The sequence below is a fragment of the Macaca nemestrina genome, chromosome 15, assembly GCF_043159975.1.
Source record: "Macaca nemestrina isolate mMacNem1 chromosome 15, mMacNem.hap1, whole genome shotgun sequence".
Lineage (NCBI taxonomy): Eukaryota > Metazoa > Chordata > Mammalia > Primates > Cercopithecidae > Macaca > Macaca nemestrina.
The window spans coordinates 116,524,112-116,551,152 of record NC_092139.1 but is presented as its reverse complement, the minus strand read 5'-3'; the positions used below and the strand labels follow the sequence as shown (position 1 = coordinate 116,551,152).

Below are 27,041 nucleotides of genomic sequence, written 5' to 3'. Positions count from 1 at the left end.
GCAGGACGGGCTGGCCTGAGTGAGCCATCCCATCAACACCACGTGGCCGAGGACAGGATCGAGCTGCACCCACGGCTCTCCGGCGCGCCATCCCTGGGATGAGGCATCTGCAGGGAAGAGGACTCGCTGGGAAAAACGTTTCAGAAATGGAAGTCTCAGGAGCCCCAGCTCCACACCCCCAGACCGGGGGCTGAGTACACGGGCGCTGGGTGGAACTTTTGGCAAGAGCCACCAGGTGTCCTCAGGACTTCGAGAGAGAGATGGGGTCCTTGCTAATGCGGCCCAGTGAGCAGCTTGGATCCAGGCTAGGCATCCATTCTGCATCCCTAAAGACCCCGCCCAGCACTCTGCAGAGCCCCCACCCGCCCCAGCCGCAGTCGCTGGGATTAGACGCCCACCTGGAGAGGAAAGCGCTGGGGAGGAGATGGGGGTGGGCGTGGAAGGGGAGCTGTGAGCTGCAGACCCAGGGATGCCCTCCACCTGGGCGGGGTCCAGAGCACCTGAGAGCTAGGCTCCCAGCCTGACCACCTGGGGCCTTGTTCCTGACTCACGGCCCAAGGCCCCTTCCGTGCCCAGTTTTTCTCCTAATATTTGTTTTTTTATGCTGCTATCCACTAAATTGAAGCTTCCCCAAAGTCATTGGTCTCCACTTAAAATTGCCCTAAATGAGCTCCGTCTCACAGCCGTGTCAGCACTGCCTGCCCTGGGATGGGCTGATTACGCACCGCTCACAGCTGAGGCACAAGCAGCCTCCCGGGAGATGCTTCCAGAATGAGCCTCGTGGGAGACAGCAGGACCACTAAGGCAGGCACTGAGCGGGGAGGAAGAGGAGGAGGGGGAAGAAAAGGAGGAGGGGAAGGAGGAGAAGAGGGAGGAAGAGGAGAGGGCGAAGGAGAAGGAAGAGGAGGAGAAGAGGGAAGAGGAGGAGGAGAGGGTGGGGGAGAAGAAAGAAGAAGAGGGGAAGGAGGAGGAGAGGGAGAGGAGGAGAGGGAGAGGAGGAGAGGGAGAAGAGGAGGAGGAGGAGAAAAAGAAAGGGGTGAGGAGGAAGAGGAGAGGGAGGAGAAGGAAAGAGTGGAGAAAGGAGAAGGGAAAACAATGCACATTTGAAACAAACAAAACCCAGGGTGCCGTTTCTCCTCTGCCACCTGTGGGATCTGATCCCCACACCCACCTCAGGGTTCAGCATTGCTGAGTTGGGAGTCGGTCCTGCAGGGCAGCACCAGCCACGTGGAGCTGTAACTCAGCCGAGCAGACAGTGTGGCCGTGGGGCCTGCCGAACTCCTGGAGTAGACAGCAGGCCCCAGACAAGGCCTCTCTGGGGAGCTGTGCAGAAAAGGCTCTGGCAAGAAAGGTCCTGCTGCCTGAGTGGCAGGTCCCCAGGCCTCGGGGAAGGCACTGACCCTCCCAGGGGGTGAGGGGGTTAGAAGGCAAAGAGCGGCCAAGGCGGGAAGGGGGAGTGTGCAGAGGGCCCGCGTGGGGACTTTGGTAAAATGCTGATTCCTGGGCCTTGCATGTGGTGAGAAGGGTGCAGGGGCCCGCATTTTAGCCTGGCCCTGTGTGTTTCCTAGGTCACCATCACACAGCACCACAAACTGGGTGTCTGAAACCTCAGCAATTCATCTCCGGCATGGAGGCCGGATTCCGAAACCATGGTGTCCACGAGCCTGTTCACCCCAAGGGTGCTAGGGGACGGTCCTTCCTGCCTCTCTCGGCTCTCGGTGGCCTCCAGCGTCCTTGGCTTGTGGAACCACCTCTCTCCCTGCTCCCATCGTTACTTGGCCCTCTCCTGTGTGTGACTGGGCCCCACTGTGCTCCGATGAGGACACATGGTCTTAGATTCAAGGCTCACAGGGCTCATCCAGGCTGATCTCATCCCGACCTCCTGACTGACATCTGCAAAGACCCTTTGTCCAAACCAGTTCACACTTCTAGGTTTCCAGTTAGGTCATGGGAAGATCTTTTCTGGGGGCCACTTGGCTCCACCTCAAGGGCCATGCTCTGAGAATTGCTGTAAGGGGGTGGGGACGGGGGGCGCGTCTGTCCCGGGGAGGTGAGTTGGAGACTTGATGCCACATGGCGTAAAGGGTTGAACACATGGGGTGTGTGGGGGGCAGCAGGTGAGTTCAGGGACCAGGAGAGGAGGGGGGCCCAGGGCGCAGACGGGCTGTCCCAGGAAAAAGCGAGGACAAGGGCAGTCAGTGGAGAGGGGCCTGCGAGAGCCGAGGAGGAGTTGTGGCCGAGCGGAGGGGGCAGGGAGAGGCAAGGCCACTGAACCAGGGAACGTGGTGTGAACAGGCAGAGGGGTCAGAGGGGTGGGGAGGACCTTCAGCTCATGGGTTTCCCCAGTAACTGCGGAGGGCCTCCCGCTGGACCCGACATCATGTTCCTGTCACCGACCTCCCTGGGTCGTTCACATGTGCCAGGGGGTGACGCAGGTCCCTTCCCCCAGGACCATGCAGGAACAGGCTCTGGGAGCTCTAACGTGTGGCCGGGTGGGGGCCTCGCTGAGTGCTTCCTTCCAGTGCCACTCCAGGTTCACAGGGAGACTGGGCATGGCCCCGACCCTTCACTTGTTCACTCCAAAAACCATTCCAGTCTGCTTCACTGCAAAAAGGAAATGAAGAGAGAAAAAATAAAATAATAAAACCCAGAATCCCGGGAGGTGGTAGAGAGGAGCAGGTTCAAGCCCTGGCCTTCTAGAAGCTCATGCTGGCCCCACTCAAAGCTTCCCTGGGATTTGGAAGCATGGCCAGCTTTGGGAGCTGGTGGCCTCAGCAAGGAGCACCACAGCTCCCCCGTCCCCTGACCCTGATGGGAGGCCCCCTCCCCTCCGCCAAGGCTTTTGCCCCCTGTCACCGCTTGCTGCTGCCCTCGCCTGAGCACCCAGCCAGAAAATGGGCAGGGGCAGAGCAATTCAGCTCCCTCCACACGTTTCAAATAAACCCAATGAGAAGTGCTTTAAATGAATGTGCACAGTCCTGATAATTGGCCAGTACGTTTTGTCCTTCAATATCCACACGAAGATTGGGGGACAGGGTTGATAAAGAAAAACTTTCTCTTTGAAAGTATTCAAGGGTGGGGCACAATATCTTTGTTTGTGGAGTGGAATTAATATCTCGTTGATAGCATTTGCTATTGCGTATCTGTCTCTCTCAATCTAGCCACAGGAGGTGACCTCCAAATACAGTTAATTTAATCTGCAGAAATAACCCTGCAATTGTCTTTCCCGAAACTGATATTAGATGAAATCTCTGTTGCGCTGAGCCTGCCTGTCGTTAGCTGTTCCCCATGAAAGGCCTAATGTGCAGCGTTTAAAACTCTCCCCGATGCTGTCAACTTTCATAAACGCGCTCTTTTATTAAGGAATTAGCAGCAAAGCGGGTTGTGGGGCGTGGTGGTGTTTGCGCAGATTATCGGGACCCTACCATGGACAGACAGGACGTCCGTAGACCGAGGCTGTGAGTGGCGGGCCACAGAGATACCGGAACCACCCATCCATGGGATAAGGAGGATGTGAGGACCCCAAGAGAGCTGAGAGGAAAGAGGCCGGCTGCCTAAAACCCATGGAGCACACATTGCTGAGCCGGGCTCTGATCTGATCCAACTCGGGATCAACCTGCCACTCACAGCCGTGATTACAGACGTCCTGTCTACCCACGGTAGGACCCTGATAATCGGCCCAAACACCCCACAACCCCCTTTGATGCTCATTCCTTAATAAAAAAAAAAAGATAAACAGAAAGAAAAAGTATTAGTGAGAATGTGGAGAAATTAAAAGTCTTGTGCATTGCTGATGAGAGTGTGAAAGACTGTGTGGAAAACAGCATGGCACTTTCCTCAACAAAATGAACATGCAATTACCCTATGATCTGGGGATTCCAGTTTTGTGTATATCCTGCAGAGGATTAAAAGCAGGGCCTTGAAGAGATACTTACACAACCATGTTCAGAGCACATTATTCACAATGACTAAAACATAGAAACCACCCAACTGTCCCTGGGCAGATGAACGGATAAGCAAAATATAGTCTGTACATAGGACAGAATATCATTCAGCCCTCAAGAGGAAGGAAATTCTGACACATGCTGAACATGCATGTCATGCTAAACACAGATTGAACAGAGACATTATGCTAAAGAATATAAGCTGGGCACAGAAGGACAAATATTGCATGACTCCACTTACATGAGGTCTGTGGAGGAGTCAAATTCATAGAAACAGAAAGTGGAATGGTGAATGGCGGGTGTTAGAGCCCTGGGGGTCGGGGATTTAATGGGAACAGAGTTTCTGTTTGGGAAGCTGAAGAATTCCTAATGATTCATTGCACAACAGTGTGAATATACCAAACACTACCAAACTAGACACTTTTACATAATGGCTAACATGGTAAATCTTAGGCTGTGTGTATTTTACTGCAATTAAATTTATAAAATTTTAAATAAAATTGAAAAAGCAAAATCAAAAAAATCCCACACAAAGTAACTGTAATGTATGTTTTTGCAGAGGTCATTTGTTTTTGAGGCACTTGGTATTAGAATCCAGTGACTTCGCTGTGCAGACGCCCAGGTCACAGAGAAAGCCACAGGGAGGGGTGTGGCTGACAGCCCCATTGACCAACATGCATCATCAGTTGTGTGATGAGGAAGCCTCCAAGGTGACATCAGCCTCACCCCCATGAGTCACAACCTGTGCAACAACCGCACAGCTGAGCCCTGTCACCCACGGAAAATCACAAAATGACTGTCGGTGTCTGAAACCACAAAGTGCTCAGGTGTTTTGTCACATGACAGTCCATGGCCATATCATGCCAAAAAAACACATTAGGGATCAAAAATATGATTTTATTTATTATTGAATCATTATTATATCCTTTTAGATGACTATGATTTAAAAATTAAAATTGATTTATGATTAAATTACTACATATAAATTGTTGCTAACATTTCAGATTTTAATAATTTTTGTGACACTGAGTTTTGTTGAATACAAACCCACCTGAATTTGCAAAAGTAGTTGTTACCCAGTCATTGGCTATTCTCTTTCTTCCTGCAAATCAACACTATTTTGCATTTTTTTGTTTGTTTGAAGACCACTGTTTCTGACAGAGGTCAAAAAACTTCAGCCCATGGGCCAAATCCAATTTTTTTTTTTTTTTTTTTTAGATGGAGCATTGCTCTGTCACCAAGGCAGGAATACAGTGGTGCAATCTCAGCTCACTGCAACCTCCACCTCCCGGGTTCAAGCTACTCTCCTGTCTCAGTCTCCTGAGTAGCTGGGACTATAGGCACCTGCCACCACGCCCAGCTAGTTCTATATTTTTCATAGAGAGTAGAGAAAGGGTTTCAACATGTTGGCCAGGCTGATCTTGAACTCCTGACCTCAAGTGATCCACCTGCCTCAGCCTCCCAAAGTGCTGGGATTTTACAGGCATGAGCCACTGCGCCCAGCCTACAGCATTATTTTTTTATGGTCTCTGGGCAAAAAATGAATTTTACATCTTTGTTGTTCAGATTTTTCTTTTTTAAAAGGGTGTATCAACAACAGGAAGTAATTGGTGACAAAGACTGTATGTGGCCTGCAAAGCCTAAAGGTGTTTACTACCTGTTTTTTATAGGAAAAGTTTGTTAATCTCTGCTTTAGAAAATCACTTACCAGAAAATTTTAATAATAAATGAGCTGCTTTTGTCTGAAGATATTTGTATTTTTCCTTATATTTTGATTACTAGCTATAAAAACATGAGTTGACCAATTTCTTTCTTCAGCCCTTTGGAGCTGTGGTTCTGTTGTCTATTCTTCTGCTAAGGATTCTGTCATCAAAATACTTGGCCTTCCTTTGCAGACAACATGTCTTTTTCCTCTGGCTACTTTTAAAGTTCTTTTGTTTGACTTTGGTGTCCTTCAGATTGATTTTCTATGATGTATCTCAGTATGGAGCTCTTATGCTGTGGTATTTATAACACTTTCTGAATATGAGGATTCACATCTTTCACCAATTTAAGAACATTTCCAGCGCTTACCTCATGGCCATTGCCTGTGCCCAATCTTCTCGCATCTCTTGTTCTGGAACTAAAATTGAACTACGGTGCACTGTTGAATTTGTTCATGTTTTCTCCTGCTTCTACCAGGAAATTTACTCAGCTCTAGCTTCCATTTTTGACAATTCTCTCTTTAGAAATAAATAGGGCCAGTCAAGGTGGCTTGAGCCTGTAATCTCAGCACTTTGGGAGGCTGAGGCAGGAGAATCACTTGAGCCCAGGAGCTTAAGACAAGCCTGGACAACATAGCAAGACACCTTCTCTACAAAAAAATATAAAAACTTAGACAGGGGTAGTGGTGTGCACCTGTAGTGTCAGCTAATTGGGAAGCTGAGGTGGGAGGATTATTTGAGCCAAAGAGGCAGAGGTTGTAGTGAGCCACGGTTGGGCCACCACACTCCAGCCTGGGTGACAGTGAGATTCTGTTCCAAAAAGAAAAAAAAAAAGTATGATTATTTTTCCACTTCTTAAGGTGTCATGTCTTTATTTTTCAGACATTCTTGTAGGATTTTTTTTAATGTTTTACAGATATGTGGTTATGTTTCTAAATCCTCTTTTATTTTACTAAATATTGAAAACGTTTTATATTCAGCCTTTCGCACTTCATGTGTCCAGCATCTTGGTGGTCAGCTTCGGCTGTCTGTTCTTCCTCCTGGTGCTCAGGAAGGCATGTGTCCTTGTGAGTTTTGTGATTTGAGATTGTGGGCTCATGTTGAGTGGGGACTGGGCTGTAAGAATCCGCAGGCCCTGGGATGAGGCTGTGTCCTGCTGGGGGCTCTTTTCTTTGCTTCAGTGGGATGGCCCAGAGCATTAAGAATCTGATGCACTTTAACCTAATTCCTTGTCATTTTGGTTTCACAAAATCTGCAGGTAGTGTGCATTTAAAACCTGGAGGATGATAGTACATGCCCGTGGCCATCATTTCCCTCTGTCCTTGGGTGATGTTTTTCCCTTCGAGTCTCTCACTCAGGCAACGCCCCTTTGAGGAGCACCTGGAGGTGTCCTGGGAGAGACAGATCTCAGCTCCATGCAGCTTAAGGCAAGGTGGGTGTGGGGTTTGTCTTCTCCTCCATCGGCATGGCCCCCAGGAGGTGGCTTAACTTGACCACCTTGCTCAGCCCGGGGTGTTGTCTGACGCTGCACTGCCCTCGGGCCTCCCTTCCCAGGACCTCAGCCCTCCTCCCATCAGCCCATCACCCATCTTGGCTTCTTTCCTCTTCCCTCTGGACCTGCCTGCAGACCTCAGAGTTGGGAACAGGCCCCTGGGCAAGCAGAGGTGACAGCTCCCTCTGTCCCTTGAAGCCTCTCCTGGCCCTTGCACTGGCTTTGGCCATGGCCTCGACACTCACACACTCCCAGGGGTGGGGGCCCCTGACAAGACACCTTCTTATTTATTTATGCAGGAGTCTGCACAAAGGGGTACCTACCCCAACGATGCCACACCTTAGCCCCTACCCCAACCATGCCACGCATTAACCCCCTACCCCAGCCATGCCACACCTTAGCCCCCTACCCCAATCATGCCATGCATTAACCCCTACCCCAACCATGCCATGCATTAACCCCTACCCCAACCATGCCACACCTTAGCCCCCTACCCCAACGATGCCACGCATTAACCCCCTACCCCAGCCATGCCACACCTTAGCCCCCTACCCCAACCATGCCACGCATTAACCCCCTACCCCAGCCATGCCACACCTTAGCCCCCTACCCCAACCATGCCATGCATTAACCCCTACCCCAACCATGCCACACCTTAGCCCCCTACCCCAGCCATGCCACACCTTAGCCCCCTACCCCAACGATGCCACACCTTAGCCCCCTACCCCAACCATGCCACGCATTAACCCCCTACCCCAGCCATGCCACACCTTAGCCCCCTACCCCAACGATGCCACACCTTAGCCCCCTACCCCAACCATGCCACGCATTAACCCCCTACCTCAGCCATGCCACACCTTAGCCCCCTACCCCAACGATGCCACGCATTAACCCCCTACCCCAACTATGCCATGCATTAACCCCCCTACCTCAGCCATGTCACACCTTAGCCCCCTACCCCAACCATGCCACACGCTAACCCCCTACCTACCCCACCATGCTACGCACTAATCCCCTACCCCATGGTGTCTGCCACGCACTAACCCTTTCCTCCTGTTTCATTGAAGTCTTTGAAAACCAGGCCCCTTGGTGCCTGCGGTTGGCAGGCAGCTCTCAAGCCATCCCAGCTCCATGGAAGCCCAGCACTTCTGCTTCCGGGTTCCTCTTTGTTTTTGGTTCGTAGGAATTTCTTTTACTTCATTTGGAGGTTAGCTGCCCATTTTTAAAATACTTAATGTCTTTATCTTTTCTGTTTTTTGATGGATAGTACATCTAATCCCATTGCTATAAATGGAAGCTCCCCAGGATCCCTCGGAGCCCACGCTTCCTCCCAGCAGAGGTTCCATTACCAGGATAGTCCCCAGAGAGGAGGGTGTGGGCACGGGGTAGCGAATCACCCACCTGGAGTTCTATCGTCCGGAGGAGACACACCTGCCGAGCACCTGCTGGATGCCATGATGACAGCAAAGAACTGAGAAGCCAACAGTGTGAATAAACAAAGCACGTTCTGCGTCCAGCAGCAATGAGTCTTTCCACGATGCCGATCGTTGCTTCCCAGTTCAAACGTTTGCCCCGTGGTCTTCAACTGCTTGTTTCTGGTCCGTCTACCGGACAAGACGCTAGAGTTCACATCCCCAGTGTGTGACTGTATTTCATCCATGTCTGTATTTTTAGCACCCAACTCAGTACCCAGCATAAAGCCAGGGTTTCATAATTTGATGAATGAGTCACTGAGATTGGCAAGTGCAGTGGTGACTTTTAAAGCAAAAATGAAGGACTGAGTGACCTTCATCCCTGACATCCCAACTCTGACCTCCCTCATGCCTCCAGCGTGAGTCCTGATAACAGTGTGGCATGAGGCCCCATCACCCCACATGGGCACCACCACAGACACCACAGGAACCCAGAGTGGGCCACATCCCCACACCTGCCTCCCCACCGGGGGCCTGGGGCTGGGCCACTCTTCAGTTCCACCAAAGTAACCTGGTGCTTTCATACACCCCCACAGTGCACCCCTACAGAGCCCAGCTGAAGACAAGCAGGGTGCATTTCAGAAGGACGGCGCCATGCTCTGAGGGGCGAAGGGCCTGGGGATGAGGCACGTGTATAAGGAAACCTGCCTGGAGTCTGGTATGGATCCCGGAGGACTGGCTGGGACATGGGCATCCTGACCCTTCCGGAATACAAGATTGGGTACATCCAGAGGCTCAGGGGGCCCATGATCGGAGCTGCAATCACCCACAGAGAAGCGCATTAGGTTTCCAGGTGGGTTCCAGTGGGGACCACTTCCCTCCAGGGCCTTTCATTCAAAATGATGACATCATCCCCTGGCAATGCCCCCTGACCCCAGGATTCTGTCCTCAACTCCTGAAGCTCTCATTCCTTCCCCTCTGTGTGCCCAGTGGGGTGTCAGGCACCTTATCCAGGCCACCTGTGTCCTGGTGATCCTCACTCCACGGAGGCTGGGATGCGATGGGGCTGGGACTCCAGCCGATAGCTCACCTTGTACCTCCCATGAGGCACTCCCCTTGGCTGAGACTCCAGCCAATAGCTCACCTCGTACCTCCCATGAGGCACTCCCCTTGGCTGAGACTCCAGCCAACAGCTCACCTCGTACCTCCCATGAGGCACTCCCCTTGGCTGAGACTCCAGCCAATAGCTCACCTCGTACCTCCCATGAGGCACTCCCCTTGGCTGAACACAGCTGGTGAGACCCGTTCCGTTTTGGAGCTGAGTCCCCAGTGCTCTCCCCAGGGCAGGGCCCCCAGTCCTAGGGGTGTCTGAGTGTCAGGGCCATGGCCACAGCCAGTGCAGGGGCAGGGAGAGGCTGCAAGGGACAGAAGGAGCCGCCACCCCGCCTGCCAGGGGCCTCCTCCCAACTCTGATGTCTGCTGGCAGGTCCAGAGGGAAGAGGAAAGCAGCCAAGACCGGCGGTGACAGCCCTTGACAGGCGGTGGGCTGATGGGATGAGGGCTGAGGTCCCCGGAAGGGAGGCCCGAGGGCAGTGCAGGGTCAGACAATCCCTCGGGCTGACCAAGGCCCCACAGGTTAAACCACCTCCCCTGGGCGGGGGCTTTCGATGGAGCAGAGAGCCGGTGAAGGAGAAGGCAAACCCCACACGCACCCCCTCCGCCTGAAGCTGCACAGTGCCAAGATCTGGCTCTCCCAGAACACCTCCAGGAAAAACAAAGACAGCTATTAAGGAAAACAAATCTACCTTCTAATTCCTCCGTGTTCTTAGAGGCACTCAGAGGGCAGTTTTTCACTCCGCAGTAAATAATTCACTCGGACTCCGAAAAACAACAGTCAATGTTCTTCTAACCACCAAAAAAGAACGGGTGAAATCACCACGGCGAAGGTGAACCGGCTGGAGACCCTTTGTTCCTTCTCAGGATCCCCTGCCTCCACCGTCTCCATAAACACCATCAGTTTCCATGGCCTGTGGGCTCACCGGGGCAGCCATTCAGAAGAAATTTCTGAGGTCATCAAGGGGTTAATAAAACTGCCTGCGCAAACCTTTCTCTGGCGACCCCATCCCCATCCCTTTCTTGGACTTCAAGGCCCAATTCAAGGGAATAGGATTGTTTATCCATTAATCACCGGGAGTTTAGGCTCAGAGCCAGCCTGGTTCTCACTGGGTAGAAACCGCAGGTGCAGGCTGAGAAGCCGGAAACCCAGGGATTGCACTGGTGGTCAGCTTTAAAATAATTATGAGCTATGCCGTGATTCGCTCACAGACTCCTAAGCACACAGAATTTTGAGTTCAAGGGGTCTAGGTGGTCCTAGAGCAGGGTCTCCTTTTCTTTTTTTGTGAGACAGAGTCTCGCTCTATCGCCCAGGCTGGAGTGCAGTGGCGTGATCCCAGCTCACTGCAACCTCTGCCTCCCAGGTTCAAGCAATTCTCCTGCCGCAGCCTACCGAGTAGTTGGGACTACAGGCGGGCGCCACCATGCCCGGCTAATTTTTTGTTTTTTAGTACAGACAGGGTTTCACTGTGTTGCCCAGGCTGGTCTTGAACTCCTGAGCTCAAGCAATCTGCCCGCCTCGGCCTCTCAAAGTGCTGGGATTATAGGCGTGAGCCCCTGCACCTGGCCATGGCTCCTCTTTAGTAGCTGAAGAAAAGGTGTCCCAGCCAGCCCGGGACCCAGCTTCCCGGTCCAACCTCCCATCTCAGGACATGGGTCAGCCTGAGGGCAGATCCTGCATTTCCACAGCCCAGACTCTGTCCTTCCCGCAACAAAAGCTCGCTGAACACTGGTTGTGCCAGGTGCTGGGAAGCCAGGTGGGCAGAGCTGCTGCCTGCAGGGGCACCTGGTCAACGGGACAGTCGTGCTACAGCCAGACCCAGGCCCTGGTTGGTCGCTCAGGAGCCAGGCGGCCTTCTGGGAGGAGCAGCTGCCCTTGTCCTGGAGAGCACACACTCTACAGGGTATGGGGACAGGGAGCACCTTCTGCAAGGGCCGGGAGACAAGGGGCCTAGGACAGTGAGTCAGGACCCCAGCATGGAAGGAGGCTTGTGATGGGGAGAAGGGAAGGATAGGACGGGCTGTTGGTGGGAGGCTCCTGGGACTTCTGGGAAGGTCAGGTCTTGAGGCAGGAGTATGGGGTCATCAGCGCCAGAGCGTGGAGAGGAGAGCCCTGACGGCGGAGCCTGGTGTCCCCTGGGGGAAGGAGCAAGCAGAGGAGACGGGGAGGACACAGAGAGCCGGGAGGGACAGCAAGGGCACGGCAGGGACAGGCCTCTAGGCCACAGGACTCCGGCCTCAGCCTGGTGGGAGCTGAGCTCTTCAGACCCGAGGTTGCACAGCCCAATCAGGTGGAAACATCTCTGATAAATTGTGAGGGAGGCCCTGGAATCCACAAGCAAAATCAACGGCCCAGAGACCACCAGAGCAGGGAGAGGCTGGAGGACTCAACTCCATGGGCTCCACCTGGACACCTAAAGGCAGCTGGATCTCAACTCACCTGCTCGTGATCTTCCCGCCGGCGGCTGCCCCGGCCAGTTTCCCGCCTCAGGTCAGGCGTCGTTGCATGCCCGGCAGCCGGACCCAGGGTGGCGTCACCACGGAGTTCCCTCTCTCCTGCGACCCGTCGCCAGCCTACGGAAAAGCTGCCCACTTGGCCAACCTTCGAGATATGCCCGGAATCCAGCGCTTCTCAAAGTGCTCTCCTCCAGGCTGCTGTCTCCTGCCCATTTTCTGTATCAGTCTCTGGATTTTCTGCACAGAAACCAAGAGGAAACCTGGGGCCGAGCATGACCTCCCCCATTCAGGACTCTCCAACGCCTTCACCTCACCAAGACAGAGGCCCAGCATCCGCTTAGTGCAGTCCTGGGACCCTCCTCCCGCCCACTCCCCTCCAGCCGGGCTGGGCTGCTCACACTCCTCCAAACACAGCAAGCCCCCCAGAGCCTGAAGTCTTTTCTGTTCAGGATTCTCTCCTCCCACCCACCCCACGTGACTCCTCCATTTTTCTCTCCTCCCACCCACCCCACGTGACTCCTCCATTCTCTCCTCCCACCCACCCCGCGTGACTCCTCCATTCTCTCCTCCCACCCACCCCGCGTGACTCCTCCATTCTCTCCTCCCACCCACCCCGCCTGACTCCTCGATTCTCTCCTCCCACCCGCCCCGCGTGACTCACTCCACCGTTTCCTTCTGGACTTTTCTCAACCATCACCTCCTCAGAGAGGCCTTCCATGATTGCAGCAATTAGGCCGGCTGCCCAGCTGTGCCCGATTCCCATCTGCTTTGTGTTTCTTATAGCATGAGGCTTCGTTCTGGCCTTGTATTTGTCCCTCCCTTGCTGGTTCCAGCCTCCCCCTCACCTCCAGGTGCTGTGAGAGTCCACACCCTGCCTCTCCCTTCTCTCCGGAGCCTGTCAGAGGCGCTGCCTGCCTGGTTGTTGAATGACTGAACTGAGCCCCCACAGAGGGCTGGCATGGGGCCACACAGGGCACAGCTCATCATTGTAGCAGCAAACGGGAGCCGGCCACTGCCCTCCAGCTCTCCAGGGAGACCTCAGGCCCCGAGCCCCTGCCCCACCTCAAAACCCTGGGAGGAAGGAGGTGAGAAACCCTGCAATCGTGGCTGCCAGGGGCCCCGGTGACACCTCCACCTTCCTCTCACTTTGTCCGTGCCAGCAGCTCCCCGGATCCCGTGCCCGCGATGTAAATACTGCTCCGAATGCAAACAAAGGCCAGACTGTGATTGCTCCATGAAATCTGCATCCTCTCCCTGACATGCGTTTTACCACTCAACTAATCATTAACGGATAGTTTGCTGCATGGAGATAATATTTCTAATATGTAATGCAATTTCCAGAGTATAGAAAGTGCTTACAGTACAAAGCTGTTATTAGAGGTCATGGACCTGTACGGAATTGATGAAGACGCAGCCTCCAGAAGCTCCGAAAAGAGCGGGACGTGCCAACAGTCCTAATGCGTGGTGTTTATCTATGCAGAAGGCGTATTTGTAAATCAAGGAGAAAGGAAAATCAATGAATTTGCATCTTTTCTCCCTCAAAAGCCCATTAGATGTACTTTATTTAATGTGACGTCTGTTTGTCGCCCTTCACTTAGGGTGATGCATACAGGTCAGGACCTACCAATAATTTTAATCTCCTAAAAGCACATTTCTATGCTAATTTTTAATTACAATTAGTGCAAATGTCAGCTGTTAGCTTTGGTGACTGACTTAATGATCTGCCTGTGTTATGCCTCTGATGTGAGATTCTAAGGCAGAGGTCACTGGGAGCAAACAGTGATTTGGACGTTAAGTGAAAGAACTTGAAACTCACGGGCCTTGGCGCTCACACACCTGATGTGGATACTTCTGTCTCAAGACCTGGCTGGCTCAGCTCAGGCCTGAAGAGCACCTGCTTGGCACCAAGGAGGCTCTGTTTTCCACAGGTCTCCCCTGCCTTGGACTGGTGTGCACCTGCCTGTCTGCAAGGAACTGAGAGCCCGCCCTTCTTTGCAGAGAGCGCCTCGTCTTGGCCTGGGCCTTGAACAGCTTTGTGCTGGAGTTGGGCCAAACCCCCAAAGACCTTCATGCCACCCTGGGTTGAAGCCATGACCAGCTCATGGGCCTTCCAGTCCAGCGTTGGGAAACACAGGACTTCAGCACGCTGCAACCTTCCCAAAAATCCAGACACAATGTCCATGCGTAGCCCCTCAAAGGCTGCTGGAAGCCACAGAGCCCGAGAACTTCGAGGCTTTCCAGATGTTGCATGTGGTTGGCTGTCTTTACAAGCCTCTAAGGCTTCTTGTTAAACATACAAAGTTACAGCTTGTCCAACCCACCCAGTCCACAGGCTGCATGTGGCCCGGGATGCCTTTGAATGCAGCCCGACACAAATTTGTAAACTTTCTTTAAACGGTATGAGTTTTTTTACGATTTTTTTTTTTTTTTTTTTTTTTTTTTTTTTGCTATTGCTAGCATTCTTGTGTATTTTATGTGTGGCTCAAGACAATTCTTCTTCCAATGTGGCCCAGGGAAGCCCAAAGATTGGACAGCCCTGAGTTAGAGCCTCTGAGCTAGGAGAGAAAAGGGTGCATCCTAAGAACGGTGACTTTTCCTGAAGCAGCGTGACCTGTTCACAGCAGGGAGGGCTCTGCCTCAGGAGGAAAGGAGGATGTGGCTTTGAGCCCATGGGGTGAACCCTATGAGAGTCACTTTTTAGAAAACTCACATTTGAAGAGAATTGTTTCAGAGCAAGTGTCACTAGCTTGGACTAGAGGGAAGAGAGTTCAGAGTGAGGAGCAGCCAAGAGGCCTCTGAGCACTTGAGGGCAGGGCACAGCTGAGGAGGCAACGCCACCAGACACACAGGCCACTTCTGAGAAAGGGAGACGTCTCCATGGGTGGTGCCCAGAGCCCAGAGGGCAGAGCCTCCAGCTGAGGACAGCCAGGGAGGACAGCCGGGATGGGCAGGCTTTCTCTGAAGGCCCAGAAAACAAATTGCCCAGGCCTTGCCAGTCCTGGGGTCTCTGGAGCTATAGACATTGCCACTGGGGCACAAAAGCAACCCTAAATGAATTAGCATTGTCGTGTTCCAATAAAACTTTATTTACAATGCAAGCAGTGGGCCAGATTTCGATTAAGGATTAAGGAACAGTCCCAAGAGGAGAGCACTGGGCGTGGGTCAGGAGCTATTTCTCGGCCTTGAGTCTGGGGGCAGTGCGTGTGCCTGGCTGGATGTCAGCACTGCTCTGCCCAGCCCCTTCCGGGTCCTCCTGTCCTGGCTGGAACACCCGTCACAGGGCTGTCCTCCCATCCTCACCGCATGGCTGGTGTTTCAGTCTCCAGGCCAGGAGAAGCCACAGCTGGACCTGAAGCTGCTCCTGCAATGGAAGGAGTCTTTGGGGTCTTGGGTGAAGGGGAGACATCTCACTGGCCACTTTGACAGGTCAGAAGGGCTCTGGCTCCCTGTGGCCTCATGTGGACTGCCACTCGGTCTTTGAAGATGGTGGCCACCCATGTCCCACCCTTCCCATTCTTCAAGGGTGGGTCTTCATGGATGGTGAGTCCCCTGGGTGGGCCTGTGGGTGAGTCTGATGGGTGAATCCCGCGGGTGGGTCCTCTGGTGAGCCCTGTGGGTGGGTCCCCTGGGTGTGTCCCATGGGTGGGTCCCATGGATGAGTCTTGTTGGTGGCTCCCCTGGGTGGGTCCCATGGGTGGGTCCCTTGGGTGGGTCCCATGGATGAGTCTTGGTGGCTCCCCTGGGTGGGTCCCATGGGTGGGTCCCTTGGGTGGATTCCCGTGGGTGAGTCCTGTGGGTGAGGCTCAGGAGGCCAGCTCAGCAGAAAAACAGCCCAGTCAAAATGCAGGGTGGTGAGGAAGGACCACTGTTGTCTTAAGCCACAAAGTTTGAGGGTGATTTTTCACCCAGCCAAAGAAAACAGCGCAGGAGGGCGCCCACCTGCCCGTGCCCGTGCCCATGCCCATACTGGGGGCTTTGCGCCTGCTCAGACCCCTGCGCAGGGAAGTTGAAGCAGGGAAGACGCTCGGCTTCTGGATTTAGCTCCAGGACAGCGAGGAAGGGAGAAGAGAAGGTATATCTCACCCCCGCCCCAGGAGGATGGGGTGGGGCAATGTGCAGGTGAGGAGGGTAGCCCCAGTGCCTCCGTGGGGCCAGCAGCAGAAGCCCCCAAGGGAGCTGGGAGGGCCCGGCCTCCCTGCCACACACGGCACCAGCCCCAGGCCAGGCCAGAGGGACCCCCCCGCCCACATCCCACCATATCTGCAGTTCCCTTTCATAATGAAAGCTGACAGAATGCAAATGAGTTTCTAAAGGAACCAGCCAAAGTGGCAATTTTTCTCATTTAATGTTCAGATGAGCTGTCTGTCTCCCGAGTGCACAGTCTCATTAGAATTCAGAGACTAATTTTGTCCCATCAACATGAGATGATTGGTTTGAGAAAGGTTTGGGTGTCCTAGAGCGAGGCTGAGGTCCAGTGGCAGAGCTGCCGGCTGGGGCTGGCCAGGGGAGGAAGGTGACCGCCCGCCCCCCAGGGGCTCTTAGAGCAGCCCCTCCCCCACAGCAGGGAGAAGCCAGGGCTGGGGCCTCAGAGTCCGCAGACCTGACAGCTCGGACCCCTGAATGCAGAGGGCTCTGTCCCGGGACCGGACTCCTCCCACCAAGGACTGAGCTCTCAGCCCTACATGTCTCTAACAAGTTCTTACAGCTCAACACCCACCATGGTCGAAGCACCAGCGAAGCCAGGCTTGTGGAGCGGCCGAAGAGAGCCAAGCCCCACATCCCCTTCTCCTCACAGAAGCCGCGTCTCCCAGGGAGCCACAGAGACCCTAGAGGCCAAGGGCAGGGAGCACTGGGGCTTGCTGGTCCCACCTGGCCCATCGCTCACTGGGCATGTGGCTTCCATCCTCTCACCGAATCCTCACAGACCTTCGCCAGGTGGTGTCAACTCCGTTTACAGAGGAGGAAATATCGACTCGGAAAGAGGTGACCATCAAGGGCACATGGCCAGCCCTGCAGGTGGTGGAGCCAGGATGGGAACACAGACCCATGTGGCCCTAAGACCCATGTCCATTGTCACTGTTGCCAACACCTCGTAGCCAGAACTCCAGAGATCAATGCTCAGTCCCGAGGAACTCCCAGGAGGGCACTGTCAGGGAGATCCAGGATGACCTGAGCATGGAGATGGGTCTTGGTGGGCGAGCGGGTCTGAGTGAACACGTCTGGGGGTGCAGAGGCTCAGGGCTGGTGTTGGGATGGGCAATGGCTCTGCAGACAAGCCAGCGCCCCCCTGCACCTTCTGTGCTCCTCCCACATCTCAGTTATCCCCGGGGTCCCCAACCCATGGGCGGCTCAGCCATGTCATGGAGCCGGGCTGCAGGTGTGGTACTGAGAGAGGGGTTGAAACCCCCCACCACGGTGCAGGCAGCCCACAGCGCAGCCACACCTGGCAGTTAACCTCCAGGCCTCTCCTTTCCCACCCACTCACCCGCCGGAGCCCACCCTCCCTCTGTAAGCGGACGGCGGCTTCCACCTGAACCAGGACACACGTGCACGTGCAGGGCCCGTTGGCAAAGCGTGACACTGAACAGGTGTCTCCCACTTGCAACTATGCAGATGCTGATGAACACAGCTAGTGAAAACGTACTGAGATCGAAGGAAAGCACACATCACCCCAAAGTCTCAAAAAGGTGTGCCTCGTGCAATTAGAATTAAAGTTTAGAAAGCTGGGGGACCCCGTGATAAATTGCTGTTTGCTGAACATTTGCAGCGTGCCTGACACGGTCCACTACTGGGGGAATTATCAAATCCTCACAATCCTGCTACGGAAAATGCACCAGGATCAGCCCAAGGTTGTGGAGGGGGCCGTGGAGTCTCGGGGAGTTTACTCACCCTGCCCCGTGCTGCACGGCTAACGAGCGGCAGCACAGAGATGGACGCAGGCGGAATGACTGAGTATCCCAAGGCTCAGCCACTGGCTTAAGCTGCTTCCTCAGTAACACAAAGAGACGAATTCCTGACATATTACAGAAAGGCAGCCAGCGACAGACAAAGACAAGAACTTCCATTTTCATGAATGTGACAAAATGGAATAACCTGACGATTCTCCCCTGTAGGCCCCTAGAAACACGGGCAGAGTGCAGCAATCACAACAACAACCGTGAAAGTAACAACAGCTCGGCTCAGGCGAGATCACCGAGGCCGTGTTGTTTATTAATCTCCCAAATTACCTGAGGACGCAAACAAACAGCGGGGACAAATTAGCTGGGTGTCGTGGCAGGAACCTGCATTCCCAGCTAGTTAGGACGCTGAGGCAGGAGAATCGCTTGAACCCGGGAGGTGGAGGTTGCAGTGAGCCAAGATCATGCCCCTGCACTCCAGCCTGGGTGACAGAGTGAGACTCTATCTCGGGGGAAAAAAAAGAAAAACTGGGATAAAACCAGGACAGGTGCTGATGGAGGCCCCAAACAGCATCACTAGGAACGCTGCTTTCCCCGGCAGCCCTGCTCATCTGGGAACAGAGATTGCAGCGGGGCCACATGAGCACGCCTCGGGATGGAGGGATGTGAGCGCCCACCTCCGCTAAGAGCCCCCGACACAGGAACCCGATCCGAGGCTCCCCCAAGCCAGAGCTTCACATTCCGAGCAGGTGTCTCCTCAAGAAGAGTCATGACACCCAGAGAGGTCTCCGGGGCCCCGTTCTGAGGTGGCCACAAAAGACTGTGGGGGACCATGGGAAGACGAGGGGGTTCTGGGGCAGCCAAGGCCTTCAGGGATGCAGAAAATCCCCAACAGAGTCACCCTTCAGAAGGACAGGCCCCACCTTGCGAAACCTTCTGGCGTAGATTCCAAATTGTGAAGGGTGGGATACGGTGGGAAAAGAGGGTGTGGCTCAGGTCTGGGGCCAGGCGCTGGCCAGTGGCCCTCGGTGTCAGAGAGGTGGCTGTAGCAAGAGGCTGTGGCTTCAACACTTTTGATGACAACAGAGGAAGAATCCTTGGGTGGTGAGGGTAAGGAAAACACCTTGGCCCACGGCCCTCCCCTTGCACACGGACACCCTCTAAAATACAGGAGCATCAATCTTATTCAAAAGTAAGTGAGAGAAAAGGGCTGTGAAAAATTCCACACAAAGACACCTTTGTGAAAATAAAAAGTAAACAGGAACTGAATAACGAGCTAGTTAAGATCATGCGCTGGAAAATACGGCCTCTGAGCAGATGCAGCCCGACTCTTCGAAGCAATAGATGAACTGAGCAAAATTAGGGAAATGCCAGATGCATGCAAGAACACAAGAAATTAAAATAGAAAAGCTCGGAAATACGCTGGCTAAACAAGGAGGGGAAGTCAAAAGACTGAAAGGGTGCGGAACAATTTTTTTGAAAGAAAAAGGCACATTTTAGAAACGAGAATTGAAACAATACATACACAGAGTGAACAGACACCAAGAGATCACAGTCAAATCAGTGAGAGGTAGAAAGGAGAAATGGGGGGCAGGGGAGAATCTCAAAGTAAAGATGATAGAAAAAAATCACAGTTATGGGATAGAAGCCAAGAAGATCCCGATACAGGTGAACAGAAACGCCCAAAAGTGGAGAGGAAGACGATGGAAGAGACGCCAGGCTCGCCACGTCCTGAAAGCCATCGTCGAGGAAGATGTGTCCAGGGAGTGCATTCTTGTACCCAGGACCCTAAAGCACCCAGAATGGTCAACACTGAACAATATTCTAATAAAACACTGGGCTTTGAAGATAGAGAAGGCGTCTGCTGGACAATGTGAGGAAATCAGTAGGGTGACGTTAGAATTTCTCAGCCAATCGGGAATTTCTGAGCTAAAAGGAAGCGATGTTTGTGTGAGCTCTACTGCATGGACAACAGCCATAGACCGGGACTGTTTTGGGCAAATAGGGACACGCAGCCACTGTGCGTGCAAGAGAAAAGTAATGAGATTGTCATTCGATTTCTCAACAGCAACACTTTGTACCGGAAAACAATGGGGAAACGTTTAAGAAACTCAAGAAGCAAAATGCAAGTCAAGTTTGTTTTTGGTTTATGTTTTTTGTTTTTGTTTTGTTGAGACGGAATCTTGCTCAGTCACCCAGGCTGGAGTGCAATGGTGCAATCTCGGCTCACTGCAACCTCTGCCTCCCGGGTTCAAGTTATCCTACCTAACTGACCTTCAGGTATAGACCACAGACAGTTATGAACAAGTAAGAACTCAAGCCCCACATCCCCTATGGGTCCTTCCTGGGAACCAGCTCCAGAAGGGCCTGCAGGTAAACCCAGAGGTTATGGCAGAAACCTCAGCATAAGACCGGGGCTGAGCACACACAGCAGTGTGGGGTTGTCGTACGCTGAGAAAACACAATTACAACTAATTTGCAGGAAAACCAGGATATGTGGAAGGTGGGAGAACTCTCTGATTGCCTCCTAGATCTTGACTGAGAGCAGCAAGATGTGACTTTGTTTAAATGCTGAAGAAAAGGGTGGGAAGGGAGAAGAGGTTGCTGGCTCATTTCACAACTGCTCATTATGGAAACGAATGCAGAGCAGCCATGCATGAGAAGAGCAGAGATTAAAAAAAAAAAATGCAAGGATAACTGTATCAGAACAAACACACAAATATTCCCAAACACCAGATACAGCCAAAAAAGCCAAGAATTTTAAGAAATCATAAGCCACACATGAGCGTGCTGAGGCCAGACATATAGGCTGTATCAGTGCATGTACAAAGGCTTAACTCCCCCACTCAAAGCTATGTGAGCAAAAAAGACCTGCCTCTATGATACATGCATGAGATCTGTGTGAGACAAAGAGGTTCACAAGGATAAAAATAACAACATGAGCAAAAAAAATGCTAAGAAAGCACAATTAGAAACGAAGCAGGTCCATGTGATTGATCTCTGGCAAGAAGGGTTCAGACCAAAGCATTCAACAGGACGGAGACAGAATTCACAACAAAAGTAGAATTGATCCTTGAACAGCATGGGGTTAGGGGATGCTGCCTCCTGTGCAGTTAAAGATCTGCATTTCAATTTTGGCTCCCCAAAAACTTCACTACTACTAGTAGCCTACTGTTGACTGGAAGCCTTATGGATAAAATACAAAAATCAATTAACACATATTTTTTATGTTGTCTGTATTATATGCCATATTCTTAAAACAAAGCAAGCTAGAGAAAAGAAAAGGTTATTAAGAAAATCATAAGGCAGAGAAAATGTGTTTACTATTCATAAAGTGGAAGTGGATCATCGTAAAGCTTTCCATCCTCGTGGCCTTCATGTTGAGTGGGCTGAGGGGGAGGAAGAGGAGGTAGAGATGGAGGAGGAGGGGCTGGTCTTGCTCTCTCAGGGTTGGCGGAGGCAGAAGAAAATTCATGTAAAAGTGACTCATGCAGTTCAAACCCATGTTGTTCAAGTGCCAACTGAATAATTTTTTTTTTATTTTGGCGCATTCAGTAACAAAATTTGATAAAGAGAAACTACAAAATATAATAAATTCTGATGAATACAAAATACAAAATTTTGACAGACACTGCTAAAAACAGTAAAATACACCTAAGGGTGGAAAAAATAGACCAAATGGACAAAACATCAGGTTACAGTTAGTCCTGAACAACACGTAGATGCCACCTACAGATTCTGAATTTTAAACTGTGAACTACTTTTTTAAGTGCACATGATGTATCTATAAACACCGACCACATTATTAGGCCAAAATAAAAGCAATTAGTATTCTGAACATGGTATCACCATGAATCAAAGAGGAAATTTAAAACAAAATGATAGAATGCAGGTACACCTCAGAGATATTGTGGGTTCAGCTCCAGGCCACTGCAATAAAGTGAATATCACAATAAGGTGAGTTACACACATATTTTAGTTTCCTAGTGCATATATAAGTTAGGTTTACACTATATTGTAGTCTATTAAGTATGAAATAGCATTACGTCTAAAAATGTAATGCGCATACCTTATTTTAAGATACTTTAGTGCTAAAAAATAGTAACAATCCTCCAAGCCTTCAGCAAGCCATAATCTTTTTGTTGGTGGAGGGCCTTGCTTGGATGTTGGTGGCTGATGACTGATCAGGGTGGTGGCTGCTGGAGGTTGGGGTGGCTGTGGCAATTTTGTAAAATGACACAACGGTGAAGTCTGCCCCGTCAATGGAGTCTTCCTTCCATACAAGATGTTTCTGCAGCATGCAATTCTGTTTGATAACATTTTACTCACAGGGCTTCTTTCTTTTTTTTTTTTTTTTTTTTTTTTTGAGACGGAGTCTCGCTCTGTCGCCCAGCCCAGGCTGGAGTGCAGTGGCGCGATCTCGGCTCACTGCAAGCTCCGCCTCCCGGGTTCACGCCATTCTCCTGCCTCAGCCTCCCGAGTAGCTGGGACTACAGGCGCCCACAACCGCGCCTGGCTAATTTTTTTTTTTTTTTTAGTAGAGACGGGGTTTCACCGTGGTCTCGATCTCCTGACCTTGTGATCCGCCCGCCTCGGCCTCCCAAAGCGCTGGGATTACAGGCGTGAGCCACCGCGCCCGGCCAGGGCTTCTTTCAAAATTGGACTCAATCCACTCAAACCCTGCTGCTGCTTTATCAACAAAGTATAAAGAATATTCCAAAACCTTTGCTGTGTTTTCAACAATGTTCACATTGTTTTCACCACGAGAAGTTTCCCTCTCAATAAATTACTTTCTTTGATCATCCCTAAGAAGCTGCCCCTCATTCATTCAAGCTTTATCAAGACATTGCAGCAATTTAGCCACAGAGGTGCCACCTCTAATTCTAGTTCTCTTGCTGTTTCCACCACATCTGCAGTGACTCCCTCCACTGAAACCTTCAGCTCCTCAAAGCCATTCCTGAGGGCTGGAATCAACTTCTTCTAAACTCCTATCAATGTTGATATTTTGACCTCCTCTCATGAATCACAAATGCTCCTAATGACGTTTAGAATGGTGAATCCTCTCCACAAGGTTTGCAATTGACTTTGCCCAGGTCCATCATAGGAATCACAATCTATGGCAGCTATAGCCTTATAAAATGTATTTCTTAAAGAATAAGACATTAACATTGAAATTACTCCTTGATCCATGGGCTGCAGAATGGATGTTGTGTTAGCAGCATGAAAACAATATTCATTCCCTTGAACATTCTCCATCACAGCTCTTGGGTGACGAGGCACCTTATCAATGAGCAGTGATATAGTGAAAGGAATCTTTTTTCTGAGCAGTAGGTCTCGACAGTGGGCTTAAATCTTCAGTAGACCACGCCATACACAGGTGGGCTGTCATCCGTGCTTTGCTGTCCCACTTACAGAGTCATGGGCAGAATAGATTTTGCATAATCCTTAAGGGCCCTAGGATTTTCTGAATGATCAAGAAGTGTTGGTTTGCACTTAAAGTCAGGAGCTGCATGAACCCCTCACAGGAGAGTCAACCTGTCCTTGAAGCCAGGAATTGACTTCTCCTCTCTAGCTATGGAAGTCCTAGATGGCATCTTCTTCCAGTAGAAGGTTGTTTTATCTTCATTGAAAATCTGTTTAGAGTAGCCGCCTGCATCAATGGTCTCCGCTGGATCTCTGGGAGAACTTGCTGCAGCTTCTCCATCAGCACTTGCTGCTTCTCCTTGCACTTTTATGGAGACGACTTCTTTCCTTCAACCTCATGAACAAAGCTCTGCTCACTTCCAACTTTTCTTCTGCAGCTTCCTCTCTTCTCTCACCCTTCCCAGAACTAAAGAGAGTTAGGGTCTTCCTCTGGATTAGGCTTTGGCTTAAGGGAATGTTGTGGCTGGTTTGACCTTCTGTCCAGACCACTCAAACTTTCTCCATATCAGCAACAAACCTGTTTGCTTTCTTGCCATTCGTGTGTTCGCCGGAGTAGCACTTTTCATTACCTTCAAGAACTTTTCCTTTTCACTCACACCGTGGCTGACCGTTTGGCACAAGAGCCTCGCTTTCTGCCCACCTTGGCATTGGACCTGCCTTCCCGACCAAGCCCCATCACTTCTAGCTTCTGATTTAAATCAAGAGACTTGTGGCTCTCCTCTTCACTTGAACACTTAGAGGACACTGTAGAGTTATTAACTGGCCTGATTTCAATGCTGTTGTGTCTCAGGGAATAGGAAGGCCGGAGGAGAGGGAGAGAGATGGGGAATGGACAGTCAGTGAAGCAATCAGAACACACACATTTGTCTATTAAGTTTGCCATCAGATACGGGTGCAGTCTGTGGTGTCCCCAAAACAATCACAATGGTAACATCAAAGATCACAGATCACCATAACAGATACAATAACAATGAAAGAAATTGAAACACTGTGAAAAGTATCCACATGTGACACGGAGACACAAAGTGAGCACACGCTGTTGGAAAAATGGCGGCAATAGACTTTCTCAACGCAGGGTTGCCACAGACCTTCAATTTGCAGAAAATGCCATTTCTGCAAAGTGCAATAAAGCAAAGTGTAATAAAACAAGGTATGCCTGACTCTGGCAAATTACAATAATTAAAAAGAATGAATCCCAGATCTATGAAATGCATCTGTAGCTGAGCTTTGAAAAATTCATAATATTTTCATTAAAATGAACAAAATAAATGCTTAATTTAAAAATGGGAAAAAATATCCATATAGTACCTGGAAAGAAATAGAAGGAAATAATTCACAATGAGAAAAGAAAAAAAAAAAAAGACAAGAATGACATAATGCAGAAAATCTCTGCGTTATGACTACATTAATCAAGCAGGTGCCTTTGGAAAAGACAAACCCCTGAGCCTCTTGTTTTGGTCATGTTTAAACAGGATGCCTTTCCCATTACTTTTACTCTACAGTTTCCCTCCACTCCGTTCTTTTCCTTACAGTTAAATGGTTGAAAAACTTGGGCCATGCCGTTCATTCAACCGGTCCCTCTGTCCTTTGTCCTGGGAAATGGCAACTGGATCCCAATAACCAACTTCATTTTTTTAAAAGAAAAAGCACAAATATACAAAGGAGGAAATGACAAGGAGGAAATAGCTGTCAAAATGAAATAATTTTTAATTTAAAAATTGTTACAAATAAATTGAAGACCTAATTGAAATCGACAACTTCCAAGAAAAAAAAGTTTACTGAAAAATGGCTCAAGTCACAGTAGGAAATCTAAAAAGACCAATTTTCTACCAGAAGTGAAACTATAGTTATTTTCCTTGAAACAAGCCAAAAAAAAAAAAAAAAAAAAAAAAAAAAAGCCAAAGTGATTTCACAAGGGAATTTTAGCAAATATCTAAAATCTTATTGATATTTTGAATATTTAGAAGCATAGATAAATGGGGACAACTTCCAAATCCTATTTGTGAAGCAAGAAAGGCATTCATCTGAATCTTTTTCAAGCACAACAAAAATACAGATTAGTATCACTTACGAACACTAATGCAAAATGTCAAATATGATATTTAGAAATTTTCAAATAATAGAGTAGATAATTTGTAAACAAAATCCTAATCACATTAAAAATTAAATATAACATGACAATTGGGACTTATTCCAGGAATGCAGGGATAATTCAATATTAAGAAAAACATTAATATAATACATTTATCATATTAATTGGTCTAGATGAAAAAAATCATCCAGTCATATTTATAAAAGGTAAAAGGTCATTTAACAAAATTCAACACTCATTCCATATACAAAATAATATTTAGTAAAATAATAATTGATGGATTTTTTAACCTGATAAACGTTATATACTTTAATTCAAAAGCCAGCATTTACTTAATGGAGAAATGACATAAGCATTTCCACTAAATGCACAAACAAGACTATGATGGCCACTCTTCCACTAGTGCTTAACATTCTAGTGGAAGTAACAGCCAACACAGTTAGACAAGAGAATTCGATTCAAGGATTAATAACCAAAAAGAGAGATAAGCGATCTCAGTTTGCAGGTGTTATGATTGCATGTTTAGAAAACACAAAAGAATGAGTGGAAACTATGACAAAAAAAAATTATAGAATATAGAAAAGTAGCAGGTCAGCATGCCCACCTTTAAGGATCTATTCCAAAGATGCACCTGTCAACACATGAAGTGACGTGTGCATGCACTGGTTCATTGTGTCATGACTTTTCACAGCAAAGCTCAGTGTGGGGCACTGATTCTCCAACAGCAGGGAGTGGAGGAAGAGATGAGAACACACATAATGGAGTAGGGCAGGTGCACTGGTACGTGCGGCAGGCTCCTTCCAGCCCCTGAGAGCAAGATATTCATTTCCAGGAGCAGGTGAAGACGTGCCACACATCTCACTGTTACACTTTCATGGTACCCATTGAGGCAAATGGAAACATCAACCACTATCCCTATCAGAACTACGCTCATGTGCCAGGGACAGAGGTGGTTTCTTTGCTGTGTTGGGTAACAACAAACATTGATCCATAGACTGATTTTGTCAACTCAGGGTTAAATGGCAACCATATGTGGGCTACAGGTTCTAGAGTTTGGCCAAAATCAACAGAAACATTCTATGAGAATTGTTCACGTGAATTAACAATAAAGACCACTATTGCACATTTCATTATAGTTTGTAAACAATGCTTACCATCCTTTATATCATAAGATAGCTAGAAAGCAAGATAGGTAGCTACACAGGTAGATAGATACATACACACATAGATACATAGATTAGATACATAGATAAATAGATAGAGATGGATAGATAGATAGATAATAGATAGATATAGATAGATAGATGATAGATAAAAATCTAATCACATTTTTCCAGAGAGCCAGTTCTAAATATTTGCTAGCACTCACCACTGTCCACTGTGGTAAAAGATAGCGTAGAAATGAGGAAACTATTAATATTTTAGTACAGAGTGATATATATATACACACATATATATATTTTGTATGTATATATTTATATATAAATTTTAATATTTATATTTTAAG

General features: G+C 49.9%; 1 protein-coding gene across 1 annotated transcript in view; it reads right to left on the bottom strand.

Annotated features, from left to right (window-relative positions):
• Positions 1-12,137: 12,137 nt before the first annotated feature.
• TAFA5 (TAFA chemokine like family member 5) overlaps positions 12,138-27,041 on the bottom strand; it is a 324,865-nt gene continuing 309,961 nt past the window's right edge. The window contains exon 5 of the transcript XR_011614234.1: positions 12,138-12,358. The gene's annotated coding sequence lies outside the window, so the exon portion shown is untranslated. The remainder of the gene's footprint in view (positions 12,359-27,041) is intronic.